Here is an 11,981-nt window from a genome sequence, read left to right as displayed (position 1 = left end):
AGTTGAAGTCTTTATCTGAACACACAGATCATGTTTTCTAAGTGTTTCTTATGCAAATACTCAACATAAATAAGCCCATATATATACCGTAAGTTGCTTCTCCCTTCCAGGTATTATCCATACTGAATAACTGAACTACAGATAATTGAGGTACTGTTTCACGAGCAGAAAATAAGAAACAGTTTTGATTTGCCACATTTTTATTTCCTTTTTTTACTCCCAGCATATTACGCCAATTATAAAACAAAAACAAATAAGGCAACTTAAGTCTAATGAGACAAGTGGAACTTTAACAGTACTCTTGATATAAAGTCCAATCAGTATTATTTTCTCTACAGAATGGCAGTGAGCTGTTTCATTATAAGGAAATTGTTTCATCAGCACACTGCTTAGAAAAGAAATAGGGCTATGCTAAACAAAAATATGGATACTGTTTATTTTCACCTATTAAGAAAAAAGAATTCTGAGAAGGCATATAACCTACTGATCTTCTGAAAGTATTCAGCATTATAGATTTCAAAATCTCCATATTAAACAATTTGATAAGGTACAAAGTGAGTACAAGACATTCACTTGAACCAAATTACATTGAAGAGTTTCAAACCTGATTTTTTTTTTTTTAATTTGTCATTTGATGAAAACCTAATAAAAGGTATTTTAATCCTCCTTTGAGATTTGCATTAGTGATCTATTTTTACTTCACCACTGAAACGAAAAGAACTTTGAAATGACCACAACTATCCTGTCTTCTCTCCACCTCAAGCTATAATAGGTTTTGATTGAACACTGGCTAAGTTGTTATTTCATCTATGAATAATGTGGTGGGGAAAACATGCTCCCTTCGCAAGCAATCTGGTAGCTTTCTGTGCTGTCACAACCGGGTGAGTAGGTGAGGGGAAAACAGTGGATGTTGCCTACTTTGACTTCAGCAAGGTTTTTGACATTATTTTCCTGTGACATCCTCATAGCTTAATTAGGAAGCATGAGAAAGATGAATGGGCTGTGCGGTGGATTGAGAATTGGCTGTCTGGCAGAGCTCACCATTTATGGTCAGTGGCACAGAGTCTACTTGGAGGCTCATACCTAGCAGTGTTCCCCAGGGGTCAGTACTAGTCCAGTCCTGTACAACATCTTCATCAGTGACCTGGATGAAGGGTTAGAGTCCACCCTCATCAAGTTTGCCAATGATACAAAGCAAGAAAGTATGGCTGACATATCAGAAGGATGTGCTACCCTTCAGCAAGACTTATATTGGCTGAAAAATTGGGCAGAGGGGAACTTTACAAGGTTCAATAATGGCAAGATCAGTAAAGGTTAAGGGCTTGCCTATTAGAAAAGAGATCTAAGGAGAAGGATCTGAGAGTTCTGGTGGACAACAGATTGGCCATGAGTCAGTAATGTGCCCCTGGGGTCAAGAAGGCCAATGGCATCCTAGGGCACATTAAAAAGCATGTGGTCAGCAGTTTAGGAGAGGTGATCCTCTGCCTCTTTTCTGCCATGGTGAGGATACATCTGCAGAACTGTGTCTTCAACAAAAACAGGAAACTTCTGAGGAGTTCATTACTTAAATTCACCAAGTATAATATAATGTGGGAATCTGGACAACCATTTCTTGATTTTACTGATAAGATCTATCCCTACTCTACACAGACTCTGTGAGTTGTGGAAAATATAGAATTGTACATCATTTCCTCTTCTACAATTCCTGCAATGTACATGTTTGAACCGAATGCACTGGTTGAGCTCAAATACAACGGAATTGCTTCTTGAAAGATCACAATACTCCCCCAGCCCCAGTCCAGTTACAGCCAACATATTTTACACTGATATCTATATATCAGCTCATCGGTAACAACCACATAGATTATCAGCAATCACAACTTCAGTGAGAAGCTAAGTAATGCAGATCATATTCAAGAGTCAAAGTCAACATAGTTATTGGCTCTTTTATAAGATATGCAGATGTTCTTAACACCTCTCCTGATACCTGCAATATCCTCCTATATAAGTGTAAGTTAGTAATTTTATTATTTATCCTACAACATTACTGACCCTTCTAGATTTATAAAGGTTAGTAACATTGTCATCTTCTTAGAAGAACTCAAACTTAAAATAGAATGGTACGACTTCTCCAGAGCCACCTAGTCGGCAGCAGACAAAGAGCAACAAAAATCATCAGGTCTCTACAAGCCCAGGCTTTACTTGTTTCTTACAACTTATTTCACACATCAGATATACCTAAAGTATGTCTGTGGGTTTAGGGAGCTAAAACGAGTCAGCTTTGACTCATGTAATTTTCAGATTAAATGGAGTGTGTGAATTAAATGGAATACCTGAAAATGTTTTCATCATGTAATAAGAAGCAGTGATGTTAAAATCTTATGCAAAGAAAAAAATACATAGAAAAAACTGAACTTTTTCTCATTTGTTTGTAGATGCAACTGAAAATATGGGATTTATATTTCAACTACAGTGCATACTCACACAATACTTAAAAATATTTTACTTTGTTATTCCAAATATGAATCAACTTTTTTTTTTTTAAATTATTACTTGCCCTGAATATTCTGGAGTACATACACCATTTCAGTTTCTCGTACTTACACTGACCTTCTTCAAAGCTGACTGAAAACGGCACTTTAAGCAGGCCATGGCCTTAGAGCATTCAATGTTCATTCACTGCTTGAATTTAAAACTAGCCTTCTCACTTGCAAAACTGTAATTTAATTAGCACTTTTTCCCTTGTATATAGAACTGTTAATGAATCAGCTTGGTTAAAAGCTTTCTCTGAAGTTAACAACTTGTGAATGGAAGTATGAAAAAATAGAAAAATAGAATAGGATCATAATTCCTTAAACCGAAATTTATAATTATACAAGCATTTTTCTCCGATTCATGACTCATTTGTTTTGGTGTGTAGTTTAGAATAGTCTTCTTAAATTACTCCTAGCTTGTTTTTAACTTATGTCTGTATCAAAACTTTAAGTTTGGACTACACAAAAGACATCTCTGCAAGAAACTCATCTTGTTGGACACTGACCAACACTAAAGCATTGCTGATTTCAAGCCTAGATAGCACTCCAGTGCCTGCAATGAAGTAACAGCTCTCCCCGAGAGCATCTGCAGAGCTGGCATGCTCAGGAGCAGGTCACATCTCAGATATGCCAGCACCCCATGGAGTAGCCACCACATTGGAAAAACCTTGGAAAGCTGTTATATTAGTACCAGAAAGACTGTAGAATATACTCATTGCAATTAATGATAATTAAAAAAAAAAAAAGAGAAAAGACTCAAGATGCAGAACTCAAATGAGATACTAGAACCAGAGTTGTTTCTATTTCCTCACTCAAATTCCCCTTGCTTCATTTATCTTTAATGCTATTGTATGCATATGAATTATTTTACAGCAGTGAAAAATAATGTCTTCCAAAACTAATTTTTATTATTTTAGTCTTCCCTGGAAATATCTTGAGACATGGATTTCTCAACATTCCTCAGAAAAATAGTATCTAGCTTGAAATTTTCCAATTTATTTTTCCAGCTTATGAACTAAGAAAATAATAACTGGGGAAAAAAAAAAAAAAAAAAAAAAAACACACTTCCTCAACCTGCAAACATTGAATTTTTCCCTCAAAAAAAAAAAAAAAAAAAAAACCACGCATGGAAACAACGTTTCAAAGCACAGTCTATATACATATTAATATTTTTAGACAGTGAAAAAACTGGATTAGGGATTTATAACTACCTCTGAGGTCACATTATTGATTTTCTTTAACTTGAAATATTTTGCATTCACACGTACACTTGATATCAAGTAACCCTCCTTGCTACATTAAGCAAAAAGACTGTATAACACTGCCTTATGTAATAATGCAGTGAACTATCTCACAGAATTCAATGTTCTGAACTTACACAACTTAAAAGTTTATAATAGTACTATCACTGTTTTTGAGGTGAAAATTTATCTTGCTTCAGTATACAAACACATCAGAATTACATCCTTTTTTTGTTTCTGCTGTGTAAGAATGACAGGACTCAATCTTCTCTCAACTTCCTCACTGAAGGGATAACGTGCCATTTTTTTTTTTCTTACTACCACTACACCCAAAATATAAGGAAATAGCAACAGGGATACTAGTTTGATGGTGTCCTGGAATGACCTGAGACAGGAAGCTCAGTTTGAGATGAAAATGGCTGAGCACAGCTACAGGAAGAGGTTTATTATTGCAATGAGAAGAATGACAAATTGCTCACAACTGCGTTTTAAAATCACAAGTAGCATTCAGATTTATGAGCTGTAAGCATTTGTGGAGTCAAAAAAAAAAAAAAAAAAAAAAAAAAGCCTAGCATTCTTCAACTTTGTTCCTGCTACTCTCTCTTGCATTCTGGGAAAATACATATTTGATATAAGCATATTTGACTGTAAATGTGTATACAATGGACAGAGTTTCCTTTCCTATTCAAGAAAGGAAAGGATTTTATTCATGACAAAGATAGCTTTTAAGAGTTATCTTAAGTTATTATTAGCTAATATTCCTGTCACTATGCTGGTAATATGCAACATCCCAAAACTGTGAGTACATCCACCTACATCATAAAGGTCTTGAAAAACAACACCTGGTTTATGATACGAGAATAGCTTATGCCAGCTCTCTTTCTTAGAGCTCAAGCTCAGGTTGATTTGGGGGCACCTGAAGTTCTTGTTAGGTTCCTCACTGATGAGAATTGCTGAATTAAGCTCTTCCCTTCAATTGTCGCAAGAGAGCCTTATTTCATCTCCATCCTTTATTGCTCCCTTAATGTACATGACAGAAATATTTGCTATGCACATCAAGCAGAAAGATGAAAGAGTGTAAATCATAGATCTAGGGTGATTATACAAAAATCAGATGGCTGAGAAATGAAGCATAATATCAGTTAAAGTGTCACTAAAATAGAGTTATGAGTATAGTCAGGTAAAATACTTGATAATTGCTTATAATTTTCAATGTTTGGAAAACAATTTCCTGGCCAGATGTTTTCATATTGTATTAGATGTTTCACTCCCTGTCAAGTGTCGTACATTTTCTCTAATTTATGATTCCAAGTGTTAATCATATTCAGCCTTTCAAGACGATTACCTGGTGACATTAACATACAAATGCACACTGATTATCTCTGCTTTTCAGAATTTCTTGCATTTTACACAACAAAAAAAAAAAATAAAAGAAATAAATCAGTTTCTTTCAACTTGCATGATGCCTATTTCAAAAATGAAATTATTATGAATTCATATTCTATGAAAATTAAGTATTAATCAACAAAGTATGGAAAACTTTCATCTATGCATAAAAGTAGCAGAGTCTTACAATAGGAAGGAGTTTATAGGCATAACTATCATATATACTTTCCAAATTCAGTCTCCAATGTCCTCATATTGATAAGACCTACAGAGTACTGAGCATCTACAAGCATTTCTAAGAGATATGAGGTAACCTACTATTCACTGTCAGTTAAAAAAGGACGCTACTTCAGAAAGAGAAGAAATTCTATCAAATCTTCTGTTTTATTGAGAAACAGTAAAAAGAAAAAGTAGCAAAACTGGGTCAAGCCCAACACTACTTGAACCACAAAAGCTAGAGGATATTTACTATCAAATTCCTTTGTATAACGAATATGCATCTCCAGTTTGCACTGATTTAGCTGAAGTTCCATGAAGTAAATAAGATTGTTGCTAGTGGTGCTGATATATAATCATTTTCTTATGTCCCCAGGAGAATGCTGTGAGAGACCGTTTCAAAGGCTTTGCTGAAGTCTAGGTAGACTACATGAACATTCTTCCCATCATCTACCAGTCTGGTCACCCAGTTGTAGAAGGAGGTGAGGTTGGTCAAGCAACCTCAAGTCTTTCTTGTGCTGGGGGCCCCAGGCCTGGATGCAATACTCCAGATGAGGTCTCACAAGAGCTGAGTAAATGGGGACAATCTCCCTAGTGGCCATTCCTTTCTTAACACAGCCCAGAACATAGTTGGCCTTCTTGGCTGCAAGTGCACACTGCTGGACCCCCAATTCCTCCACGTGGGTGATCTCCAGGAGATATTCCCCCAGTTCATGCAAATACCTGGGATTATGCAAAATTTACATAAAATTAGTGACTGGAATTTAGAGAATGATAGAGAGGAAAGATATAATTGAATGACTACTTTAATTTCTCCTAAAAACCTCATCCATGTTACTCTACCAGACACTAAAAATCACAAATTTTTGTTGAAGACCAGTAAATACATTCTCATTGAGCAGGAACCAGAACCATCTATCTCCCAGTTTCGTAGAGTATTACCAGAACACAATTACTAGAAAACAGAACTGAAGTCAAAAGCAGAAAATTAAGGGAAATGCTTCTCTGGATTTATAAGAGAACATGCAGTCTTGCCTCATCAGTATTAATTTTACTTCTACCTACGTTTATTCTATACATTTTTATCCCTATTTCTAGCAAAACATTCAAAAATTGTAATTTGCCCTCAGAAATAAGTTCATCCAGTATTTAGCAGTAAAGAAATCTGAATTACAACCTTAAAAGATTGAAAACAAATATTGCTTACTGGACAAGTATTTCATGTTTTCTGAACAAAATTTCTCTTTATGTGTTTTAGTCAGCACATATAAAGACCAAAAAAGGACATGGTTGGTCTCACAAATAATTTCTTATGCTAAGGCTTATTTTAATATCCCCTGTGAGCATCTATAATAACAACAGATTTACCTGCACTTATTCTGATAGTAGGACACAGATGTTAGAATCCACAATAAGCAGACTTGAGAGAAATATTAAAGATCTGTGAAGAGTATTACTGTTCTGGAGACAGTTGTTCCACTGCTTCCATGAGATGAACACTTCCAGAATTGTTTGTGGAAGTAGCACACATGGCCAAATACAGAATTCACATCAAGGTTTGCCCCACTTACTCACCAAAACCCCTCCACACTTAGAAATTGTTTATTTCTGACACATTGTTACTTTTCTTCCTCTATTCATGGGCTTTGGAGATATGTAATGGCCAGTGATTTAGTCAATGAATGTGTAATCTCAAAAGTCTACATTTTCAAGTAAAGATATTAGCCTTTCAATGAATACAACAATTTTAACACTTGTTAAAAAAAAAAAAAAAAAAAAAAAAAAAAAAACCACAGCATAACTGCTACCTTTAATAAAACTTGCTGTTCCTGGGCGAGATACTTCAAGAAGTCTTTCAATCTTCAACAGCAATCTACCCAAACACGATTAGAAACGAACCAAAGATGTTATATTCTCCTTATTCTCTCCCATCTTCTAAACTACATTACATTTTCCTTTTTTACACTACAAAATTCTCCCTGGTTGTAAAAGCAAAGCAGAAAATTACAGAAATATAACCTTTAAGTAACTTTACTTTAAAGAAATAAATATTTCTATGAAATTTGACTGCATATTTTATGTTCAATAATCTTTTCTTACACATTACTTTCTCCAAAATATTCGTCTTAAAACTTTACTGACTTAGGAAAAAAAACTGAAGAAAAATGAGTCACTCGTGGAGAAGTTAGCTAACACTCAACATTAGCTAAGGAAATACAAATGCAACTCTTCAAGAAGTAATGTATATATATATTATTTAATGTAGCACATGATTAATGAGCTGCCATAATCAATGAATGCCTTAAGGCATGTTTCCATAAACATGTTCAGATGAGCCTTAAGAGATGAATGAATGGCATGTCCTGCCAGATCTGCTGTCACAACTTCCTTCTGTTATACCTGGGGGACTTAAAGGATCTCAATGATGTTTTTAATAGCTCTTCTCGTTAATAAAATCCTGCCTTATTCTGTGCAAGTGTCATTACAAAGAAGCATATGATACTAACTCAAGTATTCAAATTAAGTAGATTTTACAGTTATGTCAAGTTTCCCAAGTGAAGGGAAGTTAGTTGCTAAACAGAGATGCAGTCATCTCCCAGAGAACTGATCTACAGGGCACATCATGCAGTAACTTCATACCATAGGCAAATCCAAGTTAGTTGGCTAAGAACAGTAGGGAATAGAAAACACAGAAAAGCTTGCATTAGCCCAATTAATAATTCTCAATTATCTTTGTAAATGGGAAACCTGTCATCTGTGGGTACAATATACCACACCAATCATTATGCTTTCATGTGTGCTTACTCAAGAAAGATATGACAACTCAACATCGTTAAGCTTGGACAGACCACTAAGATCACCTAGTCCAACCATCAACCCATACATGACTGCTTTAGACCATGTCACTCAGTGAGACATCCACCCTTGGACAACTCCAGGGATGCCAACTCCATCACCTCTTTGGGAGCTCATTCCAACACCTCACAGCTCTTTCTGAGAATAAGCTTTTCCTATTATCCAATCTGAACTTCCCCTGGTGCAACTTGAGGCCATTCCTTCTCATCCTATCACTGTTATCTGGGAGAGGAGACCGACCCCTACATCACCACAACCTCCTCTCAGGATGTTGTAGAGAGCAATGTAATCTGGACAATAGGAAGCTTAGGGGAGACTAAACAGCTCCAGATGCCTCAACCACTTCTTGTAAGACTCGCATCCCAGACTCTTTACAGCTTCATTGCTGTTCTTTGGACACGCTCCAAACTCAACTGAATTTGCAGGGATTTCTGCACAAGCAGTCCAACAGTACAAGAAAATATTTTGAAAAAGAAGTGCATTGTCCATTGTGCTCCAAGAACACTAAGAGAATCTTTGCTTAATTTTTATAATAACAGATTTGCATTGACATTTGCTCTGAATTGAGCCCCTGAGTTTACTTGCATCTCACCATATATAAACACAAATTAGTTTTGTCTCCCCACCTAGAGAACTGTCAAGGTTTGTACAGACATTCAGAGCCTGAAAAAAAAAAAAAAATCAGATAAGACTTTTGAAAACAGCAGGTACCTATTTGTTTCCTTTCTTGTCAGCATAAACTCTCAGTAAGGGAGCAAACAGCAAGCATCCTGTTCTAACAAGCAGAAAGGAAGAAAAAAAAAAAAAAAAAAAAAAAAAAAAAAAAAAGAGAAAGCAATCTGTGCTAAGAGATGCTCTGGTAAAAACAAAACTAATTGTGGCTTCCCCGACTCCTGAGCTATTGCATCTGAACCACAGAGATAGAAGACACTGCCCACTGCTCTCTGATATCTTAAATTATTTAAATTATGAACTCCTGAAACTTGGCACATGCTGAGGTTACTGTTCAAGTTTAAACAACTGAGGAGAAAGACAATCACAGCTAAGAGTCATACCGTGCTGATCCCTCTGCCTCTGCTGAAAAAAAGAAGTGGTAACGGCATAGCAGAGAAGCTGTCCCAGCTTCTTTAATGGCCACCTTGGAATATTCATCACTAACACCAGCCTCAAATACTGACTAGCAAATAAGAAACAAAGTCCTACCTTCTTCCATGTTTCTTGTCAGTGTTGTCATGAACTGAGCTTTCTACTATCTGAACAAAAAGGATATTTTACAATGCCAGCTGTAAATTTTTCCATAATGATCATACAGAATCAAATTTTCATCTTGTTTTTGTTTGTCTGACCACATTTTCATTCCATACTCCTGTTCATTAGGTAAAATTGTTTGTCCATCTTATTTTCTACCACAATATTTTGATAAATCTAAAGAGTTTTGGCTACAAACTAGATTTTCTGGTTTTCAACTGCAAGAAATACCCTTCATAACTACTTTCCCATCTTGATATTCTCTCATTTTCAAAGAATAAAAAAAAAAAAAAAGACTAGCAATAAGTGAAGATAATTTTCAGTTCCCTGCAGAAGAGGAATATGAAATTATGTTGCTTTCACTGAGTTCTTAAATACACAGTCCACAACTCGAGTGATTTTTTTGCTTGATTGGTCATTTAAAGCAAGGAATGTAACATGAAGGGTTGATTTGCATAATGACTTCAGAACTGAAACAGTTACTTTAAGGTAACCTAAAGCAAATCCTGAAAAATGATCACAAGGAACTGAAGCATTTATTCATACAAAGCACAGGACTGTGAAAACTCAATACAATAACTATAGTTCTGAAATGTATGCCAGGAATGGAAAATTTGAATCTACTAATCTGACAGCTACTTCTGCAATTTAGCCACCATTTAAGAATGTTTATTAAACAGCAAAGTCTCTTTCTATAAACTAAGGAGAATATTTGATTTTTGAGGTAATAAATAATAGAGGACAGGAGAATAACTTGTCTTTCATTTTTTAGCTAATTTGCAGAGACAAACTTTACCAGAAGTGTTTTTGTAATAATACACTTATAGTGTATAGTCCAGTATAGTTCATAATTCATTACAATGCAAGGAAATGCATATCTAAGTCTACAGCAAGAATTGGGTTCAGTGTTATTGAATAACTGCCATGACAGTGACAAAATAGCTTGTTGTATGCATGCATATATTTCTTTGCAAAAATGAAATATTTGTCACATTGTGATAACCAGCTGTGCAATAAGTCCCAACCGTGCCTTCTATAATTCTGTGAATGGAAAGTGAAGGATTGACAGCATTAAATCAGGTAATTTCTAGCTCCTAATATTCATGCAATTTCTCTGAATTGACCTCTGCTCCTATCTCACATGCATGAGGGCAGCACTTATACCAAGCATGGTTGTCAAATTGAGAAACCAAGGATCTCGTAGAATGAAATGAAACGAGGCCAAAAGGTAAGCCCTTCTCTTACTCAAGGATTTTGAGTGAATCCTTGTTTACAAATCCACTCACACTAGTGTTACACACATATGCAACAGAAGCTTTCATTTTTAGCAAGGGAGAAGCAATGCTTGCAGTCTGAAAAGAGAGGAGATAGACCATCACAGTTTCCCTCTACATTCACATATACCAAGTGACTTGGAACTTCCAGTGAGAGTTTCAGCCTGCTCCCCAGGGAACTGTTTTAACTGATGGAGGGGGCGCTTCAGTCCGAAGACTTCTAAGAGCAAAATTCCCAGGACCTCTTTCAGCTCCTGGAGCCCACCAGCGCAACAGTTGCTCATTGTTCACAAGCAGTTCAGGCTAGTTTTGCATATTATACTAGAAAAAAAAAATCTCTAAATCGTATATGTGAAGCATTACATTGCCAGAACCATTATGGATGCATTAGGATGCAGAGGTAGTTAATACCATATCATCAAGTAGACTGGGATACATTTACTAACAGATGCCAGTGAGCCATCACTGGAATGAATACAACTGTGCTACTCTATCCAACTGATTGGAAAGGTCATACACATTTTGCTTTCAGCATGATCATATTTAGTCTGATTTTTTTTTTTTTTTTTTTACCTCCCATAACTTAAAAAAAAACAAAAAAAAAAAACAAAAAAAACAGAGTTACAGATATCGCATGTTGAACTTTCTAAAGCTAACATCAAAAACCACTAAAACCTCAAGTTTTGTTTCTGTTCCATGCGTCTGGGTACAGGAAATCCACAGTTCGGAGCCAAACAGGAAACAGCGTTGTATAAAACACAACGAGCTGCACAGCATCACACACCTCAGCATCTGAGATAATTAAGTGGCTGACAGTAATTGAAAATATCCCCGCTTCTTGCACAGTAAGTACCTTGTATTACTGGTTGATGTATTGTAGCTACTGACACATGACAGAATAATTTGTCTTTTATTCAACTCCAACACTGAATTATTGGAACTTGGAGTTGTCTGTGGCCTAGAGGGAGACATTGTCCCAGAGTTTCATTTGCTGTTATTGAAGGCAAGAGGTTTATAAAAGTTAATGAAATACAGCTAGCTAACAGACTGCAGTCAATGTGAATCTCAGAAAAAAAAGAAAAGAAAAAAAAACAAATAGCTGCCTATCTTATTACACAAGGCAGCAAAAATGCATTAGTCTTTCCAAGCTATAACACAACAGAAAATACTTAACATTTTCATTGCAACTTCTGCTTTTGAAGTCAGCTGATTAACAGCATCATCTC

The 11,981-nt window shown here is 35.7% G+C and overlaps 1 protein-coding gene across 3 annotated transcripts in view; it reads left to right on the top strand.

Moving 5' to 3' along the window:
* The first annotated feature begins 11,520 nt into the window (after positions 1–11,520).
* The window catches only part of LOC128080199 (bifunctional heparan sulfate N-deacetylase/N-sulfotransferase 4), a 159,586-nt gene continuing 159,125 nt past the window's right edge, over positions 11,521–11,981 (top strand). For 2 of the 3 annotated variants that reach the window (XM_052682163.1, XM_052682162.1), the window contains exon 1: positions 11,546–11,600. The gene's annotated coding sequence lies outside the window, so the exon portion shown is untranslated. Of the gene's footprint in view, positions 11,601–11,981 lie in introns of all 3 variants that reach the window. The other variant, XM_052682164.1, reaches the window with a different exon arrangement.

Source organism: Tympanuchus pallidicinctus, unplaced genomic scaffold (genome assembly GCF_026119805.1).
Source record: "Tympanuchus pallidicinctus isolate F22 unplaced genomic scaffold, pur_lepc_1.0 scaffold2, whole genome shotgun sequence".
Classification (NCBI taxonomy): Eukaryota; Metazoa; Chordata; class Aves; order Galliformes; family Phasianidae; genus Tympanuchus; species Tympanuchus pallidicinctus.
This window is presented reverse-complemented; position numbering and strand designations above follow the sequence as displayed.